General features: G+C 42.1%; 1 long non-coding RNA gene across 1 annotated transcript in view; it reads left to right on the top strand.

Moving 5' to 3' along the window:
- Positions 1-4646, top strand: part of LOC310698342 — a 55830-nt gene extending 51184 nt beyond the window's left edge. Inside the window, exon 4 of the long non-coding RNA XR_014521414.1 lies at positions 3018-4646. This is a non-coding gene — a long non-coding RNA (uncharacterized lncRNA). The remainder of the gene's footprint in view (positions 1-3017) is intronic.
- The last annotated feature ends 13157 nt before the right edge of the window (positions 4647-17803 follow it).

The following is a 17803-nucleotide window of genomic DNA, read 5'->3' as shown; positions in this document are numbered from 1 at the left end:
TGGTGATGAGGCTGGGATCAGTAGCGATTTGAAAGAAAAGACATAATGGCTTCTGAAAAAAGTTTTTTTGCGGGGGGGGGAGTACCTAGACGAGCAATGGGGGAGGACTCTAAAGAACAGCTGAAATATTTTTTTTATGGAGAATTTTTTGGGGAGAAATCAGACTAGATGGAGGAATTGGGATTGGCAAAGTACTCCAAAATCAGGTAATGGCCAGGAATGGCTAAGAAATATAAAGAAAGCTCGGTGCTGCAGGAACAGCCCATGAGCTAAAGATGTTGGAAAAAGAGGGTGCCTCTTTAAGAAGTGAAATACAAACTCTGCTTGAGTATAAAACAGGACAACCAGGTGAAAACTTAGGTTACACCTGGGAAGATAGAATAAGAGAGCCCTGCTCTTAAAAATGAGATACAAACTCTGCTTGAGTATAAAAAGAGGGAGACTGAAAACACCCAGGAAGAATATACATGGAAAGATAAAGTCCTAGAAACCAGCAGACATGCTTGATAAGAAAACGGGTAAAAGATCCTTTACAGAAAAGGGACATGGCATTATGTTTTATGGAAGATTTGTTGTATTGGCTTATAAATAATGCCCAGAACCAATGAACTTTAATAGAGTTGAACTCAATGAAATGGCTGCACAGGTAAAGGTTTTGAAAATCTTGGTAAAAGGAGGAAGAAAAAAATTGAGAAAGTAAAGTGTGGAGCATATAGAAAAGGAAATGCTGCAACAGAAGCTTCCTCAAGGAGAAAACCTGTTAAAAATGATGAAGATGAAATAGAAAATGTACAGATGGAAATAGAACGGAAGGTAGATGAGGGCATATAAGAAAGACCCATGTGAGGGATGTGATTTCTTTGGTTGTGCTGATGGTTGTGAGGACGATCCCTGTTGTAATCCTGTAGGAGTAAGTGTTAAGGTATTCACAAGCCTCAGTGTTACATATGGGGGAACAGGAGAGCAGGGCAAAGACAGTTACAGACAGTTACTGAAGTACAGGAACAGATGACAACTGGGGAATTAGGGGAATTAAAAACCCAAGGAGAAGGGGAAAGTTCTACTGTAGGAAAAGCAGTTAAGCTTTCAGAACAGATATCGAAACATGGGCTTACCCCTGAAGAAGGTAATAGATTAATGAGAATGATTAATGGAATGGGAGAGCATGTAAGCAGAGCCCTACGTTTAGGAATAAATTTAGCTTTAAGGGATTGCATGGGGGAGACAGGTCTCCCCAAAGCTAAAAAGCAAGCTTTGTATTAGACTTAAAAACCGGGGAAAGATCCTATTGCCTTTTGTTTGTAGATATATATACAGTGGTACCTCTGGATATGAACGGGATCTGTTCCAGGGCCCCGTTCGCATACTGAAGTAAATGTAAGATGCGACTGCGTGTGCGCAGGTCGTGTTTCGCCGCTTCCGCGCATGCGCATTACGTCATTTTGAGCATCTGCACATGCATGAGTGGCGGAACCCGGAAGTAACGTGCTCCATTACTTCTGGGTCGCCGCAGAGCTCAACCCAAAAATATTCATCCCAAAGCCACTTCAACCCGAGGTATGATTGTATAGATATATAACTAGATATATATAGGTATATATATACGGAAATGTATTATGCAGATTTTATAGAGCCGAGGAGTGGAGCAAATTGGAAAAATAGTAAAATGGAAGAACTAGCAAACGCAATACAGGATGTAGATGTTTTAAAAATGCCCCTTGATGGAACGAAAGTAGGAATAAAATAGATGATAGGAATCCAGAGGACAAACTGGCCCCACTCATGGCCAGAACTCATGGACATGACCTATACATTTGCAAGCAGGTTTATATCAGAAATTTGATAAGGAATATCGCCCAATTGCGAATGCCTCTAGAAAACTGAATAAGCTTGAATTGAAATATGATGAATGTGAAAAGGCTGCTACTGTCACGGTTTTACAGTGTACAATGCCAGGCTTTAGTTCTACCAAATTAGCTCAATGGACTGTTAATTTAGCACAAAAGGGTGTGGTGTCTGAAACTATTAAAATACCAGAGCTTATGGTATCTATTGTAGAAACTGGCAGTACCAATGATTGTTCACCTGTCCTCCCAACAGAAATTGTGAATATACACAAAGGCGAATGGAATTCACTGTCTGAAAGCAATTGTGCAATATTTATGGATGGAAGTTGGTATCAAATTGGCTCTCAAATAATAAAATGGGCTTGGCTTTTGGCAGGAACAGAATGATTCAATTGTGGTATTATTGAAGGACAATGTAGTGTACAAGATGCCAAAGTCTTGGAAGTGATATCAGCCTTAAGACAGAAATCTGACCTCTTACAAGAGTGTAATAAAAAAGGGGGCTAAAGATAATTGGATGACAGGGAAAGGAAAAGTAGAAAGATTAAACCAGACCCCCCCCCCAAAAAAAAGAATGTTGAGAAGATTAGGGGGGGAAATCTGGGAAGGACTGGGATGAAAAATTGCCCACTGTGTTGGCAGCTATAAGAAGCAGCCAAACAGGGATAGCAGGATTGTCCTCCTATGATATATTATTTGGATTTAAAATGTCTTTGGGATTTCCTGTCACAGTATTGGATATGGAACAAATGGAGGAATCATAAATGAATTTCTTACAACTTTTAAAGGAGAGTGAATTTATGAGGCAAGAAATACATGAAACTTGGTTATAAGCAGATAATTTGAACGAAGCAATTAAAAGGGAAAATATTATGTTACCAGTTTGCTTACAAGTAATGGATATGATTTAGGAGCCAAGCAACACCTTGGTGGTGGGGTCCATAAGCCATATTGGATTTTATTTATCCCTGTTCTTGTCTTATACGGATGGACGGTGAAAAACGGAAATGGGTACACTGAAATCAATTAAAGCCTTTTTCAATTTCTCTAGGTTGGTGCCTGATGAAGGATGTTGAATAATGATTATGTATTTCTTTTTTTCTTTTTTCTTTTGGTCTTTTTCTTCCTGTTTCTGTGTCTGTGTGACTCTTTTTCTGTGGTTGACCAAAGAAACATGAGGATATTGAGCTCCAACAACTGAAAAAAATGGGAGGACCTTTACCAAGTATATTAAAGGAAGTAACCATTCAGTTATCATTTGCCAACTGAAACAGGGAATAAAACACTATCCCTAATAACATTAAAACACAACCAGCATACTTTTCAAACTATTTTAATACGAAGAAAACACCCAGTGGTTGTGTTTACAAGAAGAGTGGGAGAAAGAGAAGAAGTATTGGTGAAATATCCTATGTTACAACCTGCATCACTTAGCCATTTTGACCTAGAAAAGGAAGAAAAATGTTTTCGGTTTATTTCCACATCATTTAGGTTATTATTCTTAGAGGATTGGGATTAATACCTTCCTGGAAAAAATGGTTTGTGACAATACATGGTGCTTGGGTCTTCTTTAGTATAATTGTATATGCAAAAATAAGGAGAAAAATACTCCTTCAGTTATTAAACTTCGTCATGAAAGCTGAAGGGTATTGTTTCAACCCTTATTGCACCAATAGGATATAAAATTCAATATGTCAGGCTTAAATGTGTCTACCTCTTTGCCATTTTGTAGAAATTATACCCATGAGTTTTATGAATTATTGGCAAAATCTAAATTATTTCAATGGAAACGAGCCCGTTCCAGAAGGGATTTGTTGGATACAATCCTGGGAGGAATAGGTACAAGAACGGGAATTGCAAATGCCTATGATATTGAGATACAGGCAAACAAGTTCCTTGGGACAATTACAGTTTCAGATATTGAGATTGCAAGGAGGTGATACAGTTGATTCATACAGGTTACATTTGTTGGAAGCAGGACTCTCAGAAAGAGCCATGCAGGCTATGAATAAAACAGTATTTCAAATATTTTATATAAGAAATGAAACTGCTGTGGCTATATGATACTTTTAACAGTTGGCGTGGAATTTGTAGGAACATGTCCATATGTTTTTGCTAGAGAAAAATGTAGAAGGGGTTCCTCGTGCAATGGGTTTACAGAAAGAATGGGCAACTATTGATGGTTAGTATAACCTAGATATTTATAAATGGGAAAAGGATATATTGTTTATGAGAATAATATATTGTAAAATACCACTCAAGGCAACACTAGGAGAGGAGAAATATGTAAAGTTGCAGCAATTCTGGTAGTTACGGACCAAAACTGTATTCTATAGATATGTTACGTGTAAATCTAGTGTGGGCCTTATAAAGGATAATAGGACTTTTGAGCCGAATAGAATATGTCATTTACAAAGGTTAACAAATTAATAATAATGAAATACGATGTATAGTTGCCCAGGAATCTGCTCTTACTGAATATCATTGGTGGGATATCTTTTATGGCTACTCATTGAAAGCATCTGCTTTTTTTTCTTTTTTCTTTTTTTTGGAAATCATTTATTCAGCTTACTGTAATTTTACTGTCATTACTTTTATGTGTAATCATATGGTCCTGCATCTTATTTTGATGCTTACAACGTATTAATACTACTATTCAAGTATGTACTGCATTTCTTAAAGAATATATGTGATTTATTATTTATTAATAAATCAAGAAGGGGAGTCTGTGAGGCCTAAAAATGAATTACCTCCATAATCAACTACCTCTATAATCAATAAAATGGTTATTTCTAAGAAGATTTGTGTCATTTTGTTTCTTCTTGAAAACGCTCTGATCTAAAAGAATCTCCTGTCATTAGACTTATGACACCCATCCTACTCCATCTCTTCTAGCTAAGCTGCAGCAATATCACTGTCAGGAGGGCAGCTCTGCTTCTGTATTAAACCATTTAAACAAACAAGGGAGTTTTCTATTAGGGACATGAAGGAGAAGTTCATTTTGGTTTAAATTTTAATATACACTAGCCTAATTGGCACTTCCCAATTAGTACCCAAGCCAAAATGAAGCATTCCTTGGAATTGTGCACTGTTCTGAATTATACTGCGCAGTGTTCATCAACCAGTAGACATTTCCAAAAATGTGTAACTTGAGGAAACCTGAGCATGCAGATTTGCATATTAAGGAAAGTAGCATGCTTGCAAAAATGCACATCAAAGGCACAATTGTGTACAGGAATGCACTTATTGGGAGAAATGTACATTTTTAAAAAATCACCCAAAGCAGAAATGGGCAAACTGAACTTACGTAATACTGGCAAAACAAGAAACCAAGAAAAACTAAAATGCATAGATTTTTCCCATTCATACTTTTTATGTCTTTTGCCTTGGCAGATAAGTGTCTATGCCAATCAGCTGATGGTCAAAGCAAAGGGCTAGGGACTAAGTCCAACCCGCCCCCCCCCCATACCCAGCCAAACAAATTATCACTGCTATTGTCCATCATCTGCTTAGGCAGTATAAATAAAATAAAATAAAATATGTGTGCTGTCTCAGCTCCTGGATCAGGCTTAAGAACAAGACACAGAGCCCACTCCCCCTGCAGACCATATGAGCCCTAGCAAGCTGAAGATAAGTACAATTCCAATTGCAAACAGCTCTCAGCCAGCTAGATCCAGGCAAGTGTCACTTATAATTCAGCAGCACTTATAAAAACTTCAGGAGGAACATGCCAGAGGTAGTAAGCCATTAACCAGGATGATCTACATCTGTGTGAGCCAATCCTAAGGCCAGTTCCTACTTCCCATTGTAAAAGGTATGAAAACAAAATGGAATGTATTTTGAAACCATGGGTGGGGTCAAGGGTTGGCATGTCAGGCACCTGCTGAAGGACCACAAGAGCCATTGCTCACCTGCATTCCACTCTGACCTAGAGGAAGTGAGGGAGCAAGCAAACAGTAGTGATGGTGCACAGAAGCCTGCTACTCACTGCCTCTCCACCTTACAAATGAGCTGGTGGTAGTAATGGCGAAGAAGAAGAACAGAGGTAGCTGGTCTTTAGAGCAAGGCAAGGCAGCAACCCAAAGCCTCCTTTGTTGGAAACAGCTTCCCAATATTGAGCTATATCCTCAGCAGCATATTTCAGTCTTGAGGGCTTAAAAAAACTGATTGGCCTGATACTGTTAGTCCCACCAGCTTTAAGGAGCTGTCTGTTGCCTGAAGGGCTGTTGCCTTATTCTGCAGCTTCTGGTTATGAGGGTTGCCAAAAGGGGTGTCTCCTGAGTTGGAAGCGTTGGACAAAGCTGCATCCTCTAAACTGGGCGATCCAGCAGTGGAGGTCGGGATGCTGAGACCTCTTCGTCAGAGTCCATTTCTAAGGTGGATTGTAGACTGTTGCCCAATAACGTGACACCTTGAGGTTCTGCAAGAAGACATGAGAAAGGCAAGAAGCAAATTGGTGATCCTCCCCATTGCCCAAACTGAGATTACAAGGCATTTGCTAAAGATATCCTTTGAGAGACATGGTTGAGAAACCTGTACACTTTACCCAGCAGCAGTTCCCCACTGAGGGTAAGTGTTGTCTTGGGTTTGAAATTGGTTCACAGAGCTAAAGAAAAACCTTGAAATCTGGAGCTACCTGGCCAGCCAGTCAGTCAGCGCCCCCCCCAATCCTGTCTCATTCCCACACCAATTGCATTGCAAGAGTAAACACACAATACAGAGGTCCCATTGGTAAAGAAGAAGAAAAACAGTGTTAACAGTTTCTTCAAATTTCTAAGGATGGCTTCAGATCTAAGCCAACATGGTGGTAGCTAGTTTCATAGCTGCATTGGGCAGAAGTGAGGGAAGCGAGATAGACAGCAAGAAAGAGGAAGAGTGGAGCTTGGCACTTTGGCAGAAAAGCACAAAGTGTATTTCCTCCGGAATATCTGTTAGTCTCAACCCTACCCTCTGCTGACTACCTGTGGCTATTCATTTGATGAGAGAAATTAGAGGATTATGCCCTTCTTAATCCAATCTGCATGAATCAGCTAGTGTGTATGCACAAAAACACTACCTTGGGTCACCCATCACCATTTGCATACAGCGCCTGAAGTGTTGGTCAAGGATTAATGCAGATCTTGGACCAAAGAAAAGGTTACCCACCTCCTGTTCTAAAGGAGAATTATGCTCTCTAGCCAGCTTTTTCAGCTCTTTTGTCCTGAATTCTGGCAAAAGCAACCAGCCCATTTCTTCTTGAAGGCCTGTTAAAATAAATCTGATAAAACAAGTTCGATCAGCCAAGCTCTTTGGGCCTGCCACCCTAACAGGGGACTCAGCAAAGCAAGCACATTTCGCTCCAGGAAAACATTTTATTTAATAAAGTTGACTCTGGGTTGAGTGATGTATGCCATCTGGAGACACAGCATTCTCTCTCCACTCACTCCCTGCTCTAGAAAGAGCTCAATAAAAATACATTCATAAGTTCAGGGAGGGTTTATGTCATATCCGCAAGAGACATTTAAACTGGATTTTGAATAGGTGGTGACATCACACAGTCTACATTAGGTCGCTCAAAATGTTAACATTTTTACACTTCCATATAATTTAATATAACACAAACTGGGAATTGGCAGTGCAGCTCCATACATACTCATTCAGAAGTAAGTTCTATGGTGTTCAGAGGCATTTCCCTCAAGGTAGGGATTCTGGAGAAATTCAATTTAGTTCACATTTAAAGGCAACTCTGTGAAATTTGCACTGTGTGTGTGTGTGTGTGTGTGTGTGTGTGTGTCAAATTGTTATTAAACTTTATCTTTACATATAAATTCCAGATTCCAAATTTGTTATACATTTTTTTAAATGTTGACTTTCCGTCTTTCTTTCCATGCTGTTCTTAATCCCATTTACATATTGCATTCTAATAAGCATTTCACCTAAGATTTATTCTTCTATTTCATGTATTATCATTTTTCTTCCACTGCTCATATTTCAAATCCCGCTCGCAGTTTCATCTGATTATGGTATTTTTTTCAGATGCCCCAAAAAGGGCTTCCATTCTTCCATCATGTTGGTTTCTTATTTTTGCCATTAGTTTTGCCAGTTCTGCATGGTCCATTCGCTCTAAAAGCCATCTTCTTTCATTGGTGTTTTCTCTTTTCAGTTCTGTGTGTACAAGATTCTAGCCATTGGACGACTTCCTGCAAGGCAATATGGCAAGCACCATGGCCGCACCAAGCTCATGGGGAATGCCAGCACCAACAGGGTTCTCTGGCTGGTCACCACACTGCCGCCGTGAGCATGGGGGAGCCAGGGGCGCCCAACGCAAAGGATCCAGGACTGGGATCGCCCCAACGGCGATCCAGCAGAGCTTGGAGATCTGGAGGCCTCCAAGCTAAGCAGACAACATAGCAGAGGGCCTACCGCATCCAAAAACACTTACCAGCCTCCACCACCACAGCCCCCACTGCAGCCATCAAGAGAGAGGTAGGAGGGAACTGGGAGAACCAGGGAGGCCATGTAGAAGCACACAGCCCAGTCCAGACTTGGCACCCACCCAACCTCTCTGGTGACTGGCACTAGGGTAGTGGGCAGGAACCCATCGGGGAACCGCATAAAAGGTATTGCTGTGCGGGCCCTCCCCTGCCGGCAGAGGGGTGCCACTGTCGGTTGGAAACGGACACAGGATCCAAATATTTTCTTTTCTTATACTTCATGTTGGTTATTTTGTATTTCTCATTCTCTTTTTGATGGAAAATAATTGTTGAAGTTGAAATTGTAAAGCCAACAAAAATTTATTTACAAAAAAATTCTTAATTTTTAAAAAAATTGTAAATACTTTCTTACTTACTTATTTAACTCTCAAGAATTAAAATGGCGGCACCCATAAAGGAGCCCTGAACCAACACAGGACACTTCCTGGGACCGGCCCTTCAGCCCTGACTTCCTCTTCTTTTTAATTTTTTATTTCTCATTTTTTTAAATTAAATGGGGGGGGGGATCTCACATATTTTTTTTCTCCCCCTGCCCTCCCATTATTATCATCAGCTTAAAAAAAACTTTTTATTCCACTTTATTGTTATTGTTATTGCTATTGCTATTTTCCCTTTCCCCTTTTTTATCTTTAAAGAGCACACACACACATATAATAAAACAAATAAGTAAATAATTTGTTTCCCTCTCAAATGGTCTTTTTTATATAAAGTCATACCTCGGGTTACATATGCTTCAGGTTGGGTTTTTTTGGGTTACGGACCGCCGAAACCTGGAAGTACTGGAACAGGTTACTTCAGGGTTTGGGCGGTTGCACATGCGCAGAAGCGCTAAATCACACTTTGCGCATGTGCAGAAGCGCAAATCGCAACCCACGCGTCCACTGTACTTTTAATTTTTACTTTTATTATTTTATTACACACATACAGACACACAAACTTTCAGATATCCCCACCTCAACTTCTTTAGTTTTTCTTCTTTCAATTGATTTGGAGTGGGTGTTATGAGGCACCTGTAACTCTGCAAGTTCCTCAGAATGAAGTGGTTGAGTGGGCATTTATGGGGTAAGGCAATCTTGCATACCTCCTTTGACTGATAATTTTAATATATTTTTGTAAACCACTTACAGGTTTGTGGTATATAAATTTTGTCAGATAAATGCCAGCATGGTGTAGTGGTTAAGAGCGGTGGACTCGTAATCTGGTGAACCAGGTTTGCGTCCCCGCTCCTCCACATGCAGCTGCTGGGTGACCTTGGGCTAGTCACACTTCTCTGAAGTCTCTCAGCCTCACTCACCTCACAGAGTGTTTGTTGTGGGGGAGGAAGGGAAAGGAGATTGTTAGCTGCTTTGAGACTCCTTAGGGTAGTGATAAAGCAGGATATCAAATCCAAACTCTTCTTCTTCTTCTACCTTCGGATCAGGCTGTTTCTCTGAATGATTCCTTGAATGATTCCATACATTGGCCCCTTCCAACCACTCTGCCTTGCTCCTATAACAGTTCGGTGCCTGAAGCATCCATTTGCCTGCAGCAGAATCAACTACCCACCCCACCCCCACTGCCTGTTGAATCCCTGGATGAGTCTGTGTTGGAGATACATGGACTCAAGCAAAATACATGGAGTGTCCTCATTTCAGGCTAGCTCCTTATTTTTCCACATTTGATGGGTGTGGCGGGGAGGACTGTAGGAATGAAATGCCTCCAGTGTTTTTTCTGGTGGGGGTGTTTAGGAAACACTGGCTTGATATGGGGTAGAGCAAAATCCACCTCCTGAGTCATCCAAAGGAATTCAAAGACCTTTATAGAAAGATTTCAGGATGGTGGGGTAAGGATGATGAGCAAGTTAGAACCACAGCAACCTAATAAAAACAGTTTTCTGGCCTACTATTTTTGATTTGATTTTTTCGCATCCCTGCGGATGGCAGCTTTAGATGTTTCTTCCTTCCAAACACTTGTTAATTCCTCATTATTTCCCCCTCCAACTGTTGTCATCACTAGCACTGTAGAGCCCCCTCCCACCTCCAGTGTGTGTTGACTGACAGCTTGATTCTTTCATCCCCAGAAGTGGTGATTTATCTTTTATTCATCTCTGCACATTAAGTGCCTGTCAGGCTGCCAAAACATTCTCTGTCTCTTCCATACAGATTTATCATTGTTAAGGGAACTGTGGATTTAAAGGACATGACATAAGTACTACCATAACCAGTTGCTTGGAGATCAGCACTGGTTTTCACAGAGGTGTGGGGCACAGGCAACGTGTTCTCCCAGACAAGTGCTTTGGAAAGAAGGGAAGACGGGAAGAAGGGAAGAACAAAGTCTTTTGTTTTGGGCTCCTCCAAGTGACCTGGTTATTGTTCATTCACCCTGTGTCCAATATTTACTGAGCATTTGTTTCTATTTGTTTTTGCGGGAGGCTAAATGACAACGAGCAAATTGGAAGTGGAACATCAGAGATCATTTTGTTTGCAAGGGTTATTCCTGTTAGCGTTCAAGTCAGATAACAAAGGGTCTTAGTGTCAGGTGTTGCTTAGCAACCAGACAGAGTGGTATGATGCTTGCTGAGGGAACATATACCCTGATTGGTTGTATCATTCCAAGAAGGTTTCCCCTGAGTAGTTGTCATATGTCTCCCTACTATAGACTGAACTGTAAAGAAAGACAAACCCTCTCTGTTTATTTATTCTGAAGTTATACACTGTTCTTGTTCAGTTTACTCAGTAAAGTATTATCCATTTATTTTCTCTCTGGATTCAGTGTACATTAATTAGAGTCACATTCAAATGGCAGTTTATTCTGTTTTCACGAAGCCTCCCTAACTGTTAATTTCTACATTACATTTCAGCTTTCACACAATGTAAAAGCCACATCTGGAACTAAAGTGGAATATAGCAAAAGTTTCGCACTCATTTCCATGTTATTAGCAAATGGACTTTTTCTGGAAGCAAATGATGTGGAAATGGGCACTAGCTCTAAATTCCACTGTAAATCCAGAAGCTATTATGTTGTGTGAACGTTCAAGTATAATGCAGAACTTAACAGTTTGGGGAAAGTCATGAAAACAGAATAAACTTCCATGTGAATGCAGCCTAGGTCACTCCCAGAGGGCGAGATTCAGCTAAGTCAGGGCAGTCCAACTTTTCATACCAAGAGTACTTTGACACAGAACCTGCACACTGCATTGTCACAAGGGGGGGGGGGCAAACTTTGACAACCCCCCACCGCCACCCTTGTGCTACCTTCCGAAAGCTGGCTAAGTGAGGCATTGAGCTTTGGGAAGGAGGCACAAGGTATCTGGCAGGGTACTAGAGCTTTCCCAAAGCTGAGAAAGCGCTACCTACCTAGGCTTTGGGAAGGAGGCAGGAGGATCCCGTCAGAGCCCTCATGCTTCATTCCTAAAGCTTGCAGTGCAAGAACTGGGGGGATGTCAGATGTTGTCAAGGGATGCCAAAAAAGGCCTCAAGGGCCACACAGTGAACCACTCTGAGCTAAGCAGTTCTGCTAGTGGGGCTTTCTCCCCTCTCTTCTCCCTAAGCCCCAATTGCCCACCCCCACCCCCACCCCAGCTTGTGTGTGCATGGAGCATAGCTGTCAACCTTCCCTTTTTTTGCAGGAAATTCCCTTATTCCAGTGCCATTTCCCACTGCTATCCCAGATTGTTAGATATCCCATAGATTGTCCCCGGGACAGGTGAGGCTGCTGATCCCTTATTTTCGAGGCTGCTGATCCCTTATTTTCAAATCTGAAAGTTGACAGCTATGGCATGGAGTACTCAAATAACAGTATGGAGGAGGGGGGGAAATATGGTTCTGTTGGGCACGCAGAAATGCTTGTGCTGATGGAATGTTTATTTTTGTTGTTGTTCTTCTTGTTGTTAATTCATTTTCAGCACAGTGTTGAATTCCTCCCAGGGCATTCATCCTGCGTTCATCCTGATTCCTTAATGGAATGTTTATATGCCTTCCCGTTAATCATTAATTCTTCCTACACTTTTCAATTCATTTCCCCATTACTTTCCAATCCACAAGAATATTCCTTTCTTTTTTTAAAGTGGATTTCTTGAAATAGGGCAACAGGCCACTTTAATCCACTTTAATGGTGCAGACTAAATTTCCAGCATGCCCTCCCTCCCCTGCAAGACAGTGGCAGTTTGGAGGGACCCTTTCTTTGTTGCCAGGTATATATTTGTTCTTTGGTGCATGAAAATAATATGGCCCATCTTGATTTGAACACATTTCCTTAATGAGAAGAAATGACTGGCTGTTGGGTGGCAGATTATTCTAACAGTGGCAATTATCTGATGGTAGTGAGTTAAGTGTGCTGTCGAGTGTTGAAGTAAGACTGCAGGGACCCAGGTTCAGAATCCCACTTGATAGGGGTCCCGATGGGCAGCACAACTCAGGAGTAGCAAACTTTGCATACTTCAGATGTTCTTGGGCAGATTACAGCACCCATCATCCTTGGCCAGCTGGAGCATGCTGGGTGGGGCTGGAGCTGGAGCCCACACCTTCACACATCTTTACTCAGAAATAAATTCAGTAGGATCGAAAGGAAATGAGCACAGGACTGCTGTCTAGAATAGATCATCCTGGAACAGTTGCTTTCTTAAGCTAACGTACCTAAAGGAATTGTTGGAATAAGATGAGCAGAGGAAAGCCATGTATGTTCTTTGAGTTCCTTTGAGGAATAGTGGGATGTAAATGCAAGTCTGCATTTGCATTTCTGACTCCTAGGGGCTGTGGGGGCTTCGGCCCCCACAATAAAATATTTGAGGGAGCTGGCCCCCACAAAGTTGGTGTGCATTCCCATTCAAATAGTTTGTGTGTACTGCATCATGTGATCGTTTATGTGGGGTGGAGCTTGCCTGGGCCCCCACAATATTTTATTCAAGTTGGCACCCCTACCTGCCCCCCTTTTAAGCTTTCAGTTATCTATCTATCTATCTAATCTATCCATCTCCCCAAGCTTCTTTTGTGTCTGGAAGTAAATGGAAAAGGGCATAGTCTATACTGTTGTTTGATGTACCTTTTGCTCCTGCCTCCAGTGTTTTGGCTAATCAGTGGAATAAGTGGCAGCCTGGGCTGTTGTTTTTAGTGTCATATAAAGTTAAACTTTTGTTTAATATTTAATGCATTTTATTCTATTGCTACTTTTAAAATATTTTATTTACGGTACTGCCCTTCAGCAATGCTTCTGGGGTGGTTTCACAAAAACACGATTCAACTCAAAGTAAAACATAATAAATTACAGAACGTTAAAATGACTGTAAACATCTTAGGCTCCTGGTGTTTATGCTTCAGCTGCACTGCTATGATTCCCTCTCCACAAAAATCCTGGCTAGGAGCCTGAGAGAATGTATACATGAAAGATTAATCTTCCAACTCATTGGTGTCTCAGGCCAGCGATGGGGGAGGCAATGGCATCATCCTAGAAACAAGGATGGACAAGAGTGTCAGTGGTGTGGTTAAGGGGGGTCTGGGACAGCAGCAGCACACTGAGCTTGTGAGGCCACCACTGCCATCCTGGGGTTTCCACAACCGTGACCCACCCCATCCTTATTTCAATGAATGTAGAGCTTCTGGGAGGACACCACCACCTCCATCCTCAGGAGGTGCCCCTCATTAATAAAACAAAAAACAAGTATGCATAACAAATAAGGTAAAGGTAAAGGGACCCCTGACCATTAGGGCCAGTCGCAGACAATTCTGGGGATGCGGCGCTCATCTCGCTTTGTTGGCCGAGGGAGCCGGCGTACAACTTCCGGGTCATGTGGCCAGCATGACTAAGCCGCTTCTGGCGAACCAGAGCAGCGTACAGAAACGCCGTTTACCTTCCCGCCGGAGCGGTATCTATTTATCTACTTGCACTTCATGCTTTTGAACTGCTAGGTTGGCAGGAGCAGAGACCGAGCAACGGGAGCTCACCCCATTGCGGGGATTTGAACTGCCAACCTTCTGATCGGCAAGCCCTAGGCTCAGTGGTTTAGACCACAGTGCCACCTGCGTATGCATAACAATTACATTTTGCATAAATCTGCTTACCTTGCACTACCTATTTGGCTTCTTCAGGTCATGGGCAAAGGTTGATTGCTAAGTTGGCAAAGCCTCAACCATCCTACTCACTATACCCATAATTGCTGGATATCCTGCAAAGCTGCCAACTCAGCCACCCTCTCGCCTTCAGCTTCCTTAGATTTAATCAGCCCATGTACTTTTATGCATTTTTCAGGCTGAAGAAACTTTTTTTTTAAGCGAAAGCTGCATTCCTTAGGAGAATCAATTATGTACCTCAAATAGTGTTGCCATTTTCGAACAGTGAAGATCAGGACAGAAAAGTTGTTGAGGGGTTTTTTTTGCCCAAAGTTGTTTGACATGGGGGTTGACATACATCCGGATTTTCCCAGACATTTTGCTGATTTCCACCCGGAAACTGCTGTCAACTACAATGTTCCAGATGTGTCCAGAAGATTCTGGACATTTGGCAACCCTACCTTAAAATATAATTAAATGGTGCAAATGAGTTGTGAACCACAGCTCAATTGAAGAGCATCTGTCTGGCATGCTGAAGGACACAGGTTCATTCCTTGATGTCTCCAGACAGGGCTGGGAAAAACTTCTGTCTAGAACCCAGGGGAGATGCTGCCTGTGATGAACTAGATGGACCAGTGGCCTGACTCAGTACAAGGAAGCTTCCTATGCTGCTGTGAGAGCTGTGGCTGGCTCAGGCAGTATTGCTACACAAATTTAGCATAGACTTGCATGACCCACCAAGCCAAAGGCAGTCCTATCACAATATAGGACAGCACACCAAAGATTCTGTAAACCTGCTCTGTTTTACCTCCTGCTTGAGACTACAAAAGCAGGGCAGCTGCAGGAGAAGCTGGTCCATCCTCCATCTGCCCTCAGCCAGCCCCTCCTGTCTGCCTTCTTCCTTACAACCAGTCCAGGAAATGGCTGGGGCTGCTAGCATCCTCCTCCTTAGTCTCATTAGTGTTGTCATTGTAAAACTCAGCAGGGAGGAAGAGGAAGATGGGGACATTGTGCCTGTCCTTGACAGTGGCTCCACTGGCTGTTAGACTCCCTGCCTCCAGCACCACTAGGTCTCTAATGTACACCAGTGGTCAGCTCCCAGGCAGGCTGCAAGGTTGGTGGCTCTGGTGTTTAGCTTCATTGTGCACAAACCCGGTTGGTTTTGTTTAGCTTTCTACTTACCCTTTTAATCCAGAAGGACTGTTAAAGAGACCTACTTCTAACAGTGCAAAATGACAACATTGGGGCTGCTCTTACCTGCCCTGAAATATGACATTCCTCTGCGGTAGCACAGCCTCTCCTTCCCCTAAACTGGAAGTCTGAGGAAGAGAAGCCAGGCGCAGCAGCTGGGCTTTGGATGAGCTGCTAAGCCAGGTGTGGGGAACCTAGCAGGCAAGTAAGAGGCAGTATCAGCATTCAAGGGCACATTTCAGCCAAGCAAAAACACTAGAGGAGGGTACAAAGCAGGGCTGGTGAGGGATGTGGCCAGAGACAGTCCAGAGGGTCAGATAGAGAGGTTTGGAGGGCCACATTTGGGACCCAGGCCTGAAGTTTTCTATCCCTGTGTTAAGACATGGCACTTGAACTGCTGTTTAACTTTATATTTATGCAAAAAGCAGGCAGCCAAAGCTGGATAGGGATTGATTTCTAATCTTCTGAACCCTCTGCACTCTCTTTTATGCTTCCCAGGAGTGAACGCTCTTCATTCAGGAAGGACTGACTTTGAATTGCAGAGCTCCAGATACTCTGTGGTTTGGGACTGACGTAAAGTAGGGTAAGGCCTTAGTTGCATTATCTCCTTAATTACTGCACAGAGAGGGAGAGAGAGAGAGAGAGAAGGAGAGATGGGGGCTTTTTGTCTGGTAATTATTTCTGAACTGGTGGTAACAATCAGATCTTCAGCTCAAATTATTAAACTGGGAAGTCACACAGTAAGAATTGTCATATTGTAGTCTGTGGTTACAAATACCTTCGGGGCCCTCTACAGCCAACAAACTCTGAGCTGTATTTTATTGACAGGTTAGATCCACACATCTAATTTTACCTTCTGCACAATCAAACCAAGAGGGAAAGGGGTTGCATTTGAAGCCTGAGATCTTGTGGGAAGATTTGAACTTTTTTCAGTCTTCCCTATCTTTCCCTATCTAAATTTTGATAGTTTGTTGCTTCAGATTTTGGGGGTTTCATTTTTGCGTGCCATTTGAGATTGTAAGTAGGGACGAGGAAATTTTTAGTAGATGGAGAGATGTGAGTTTCAGCAAGGCACAAAGTCCTGCATACTGGATACATTCAAAATTCAAATGTAAGGGAAAAGGGAATTATTGCTATTACTTAATTGCTTCCTCCCAAAGAAGCCTAAAGTACAGGTGGCGACCATTTTAGGCACATCCAAATGACTCATGATTGCTGATGCTTGGGTCCTTTTAGACCCAGAGGAGGAAAGATTGGGGGCGGAACGGGGCAGGGTGCATTTTTACATGTTCCACCGACATTCAGGGGGCTGGGAGCAGAACCTGCACAAAATGGTTGCTACGTCTAGAGTCACTTTAGAACAATAGTTCCCAAATTCTTTTGGACCATCGCCCCCTTGGTTCCATAAACTTATCCCCAGGGCCCTCTACCATAGCCCATAAAAAGCATTGTTCAAAATAGTGGTTTGCACAACCCACTAAGGAAGATAATAACACAATAAAACTGAAAACAATAAAAATCAATTGCAAATTTTTTCAACGTCCAATTAAAACCATTTTGTTTAAAGTCCAGTTAAAACTAAAAATCACACAGCGTATTTACTACAAGCACAGTGTATTCACTACAAGGTGCTACAACTGGCAGAAAAATCATTAAGTGGGCCACCAAGACCACCAGCAATTTTCAAGTGGTCCCATGTTTGGGAACCACTTATACAAAGCAAGGTTACTTACTTTGTAGGCCCAGAAGAAGAGGCTCCAACCCACAATAACTGGAGACAATATTTATCTCTATAATTATCAGTTGTTCCATTTCTACACCCTTATTTCATAGCCTGGAATAAATATTAATATTAATTATTATTATTTATTTCATATCCCACTCCTTTCTCTGAGGTGCTCAGTGTGGTATATGTGGTTCTCTCCCTCCTCATTTAATCTCCACAACAACCCTGTGAGGTAGGCTAGGCTGAGAGAGAGTGACTGGCCCAAGGCCACCCAGTGAGCTCCATGGCTGAGTGGGGTTTTGAACCTTGGTCTCCCAGGTTCTAGTCAAATACTCTAACCACTACCCCACACAGGCTCTCACATCATCCATCCATCCCTGGGGCATTATTTTAACATTTTATGTCTGAATAATATGGGGAGGAAACCTTCAGATTAATAGGATACCCCCTCTTTTAAAGATATTTGTAATGTGTTGTAGTTTTAGCCCACCTGTAGTTCTGAGGGATATACCCCTTTGACTGACTGTATTAATTGATTCTTGC

Source organism: Podarcis liolepis (genome assembly GCF_965112155.1).
Source record: "Podarcis liolepis genome assembly, chromosome: Z".
Taxonomy (NCBI): domain Eukaryota; kingdom Metazoa; phylum Chordata; class Lepidosauria; order Squamata; family Lacertidae; genus Podarcis; species Podarcis liolepis.
The sequence above is the reverse complement of the archived record's forward strand: the minus strand, read 5'-3'. Positions and strand labels throughout refer to the sequence as shown.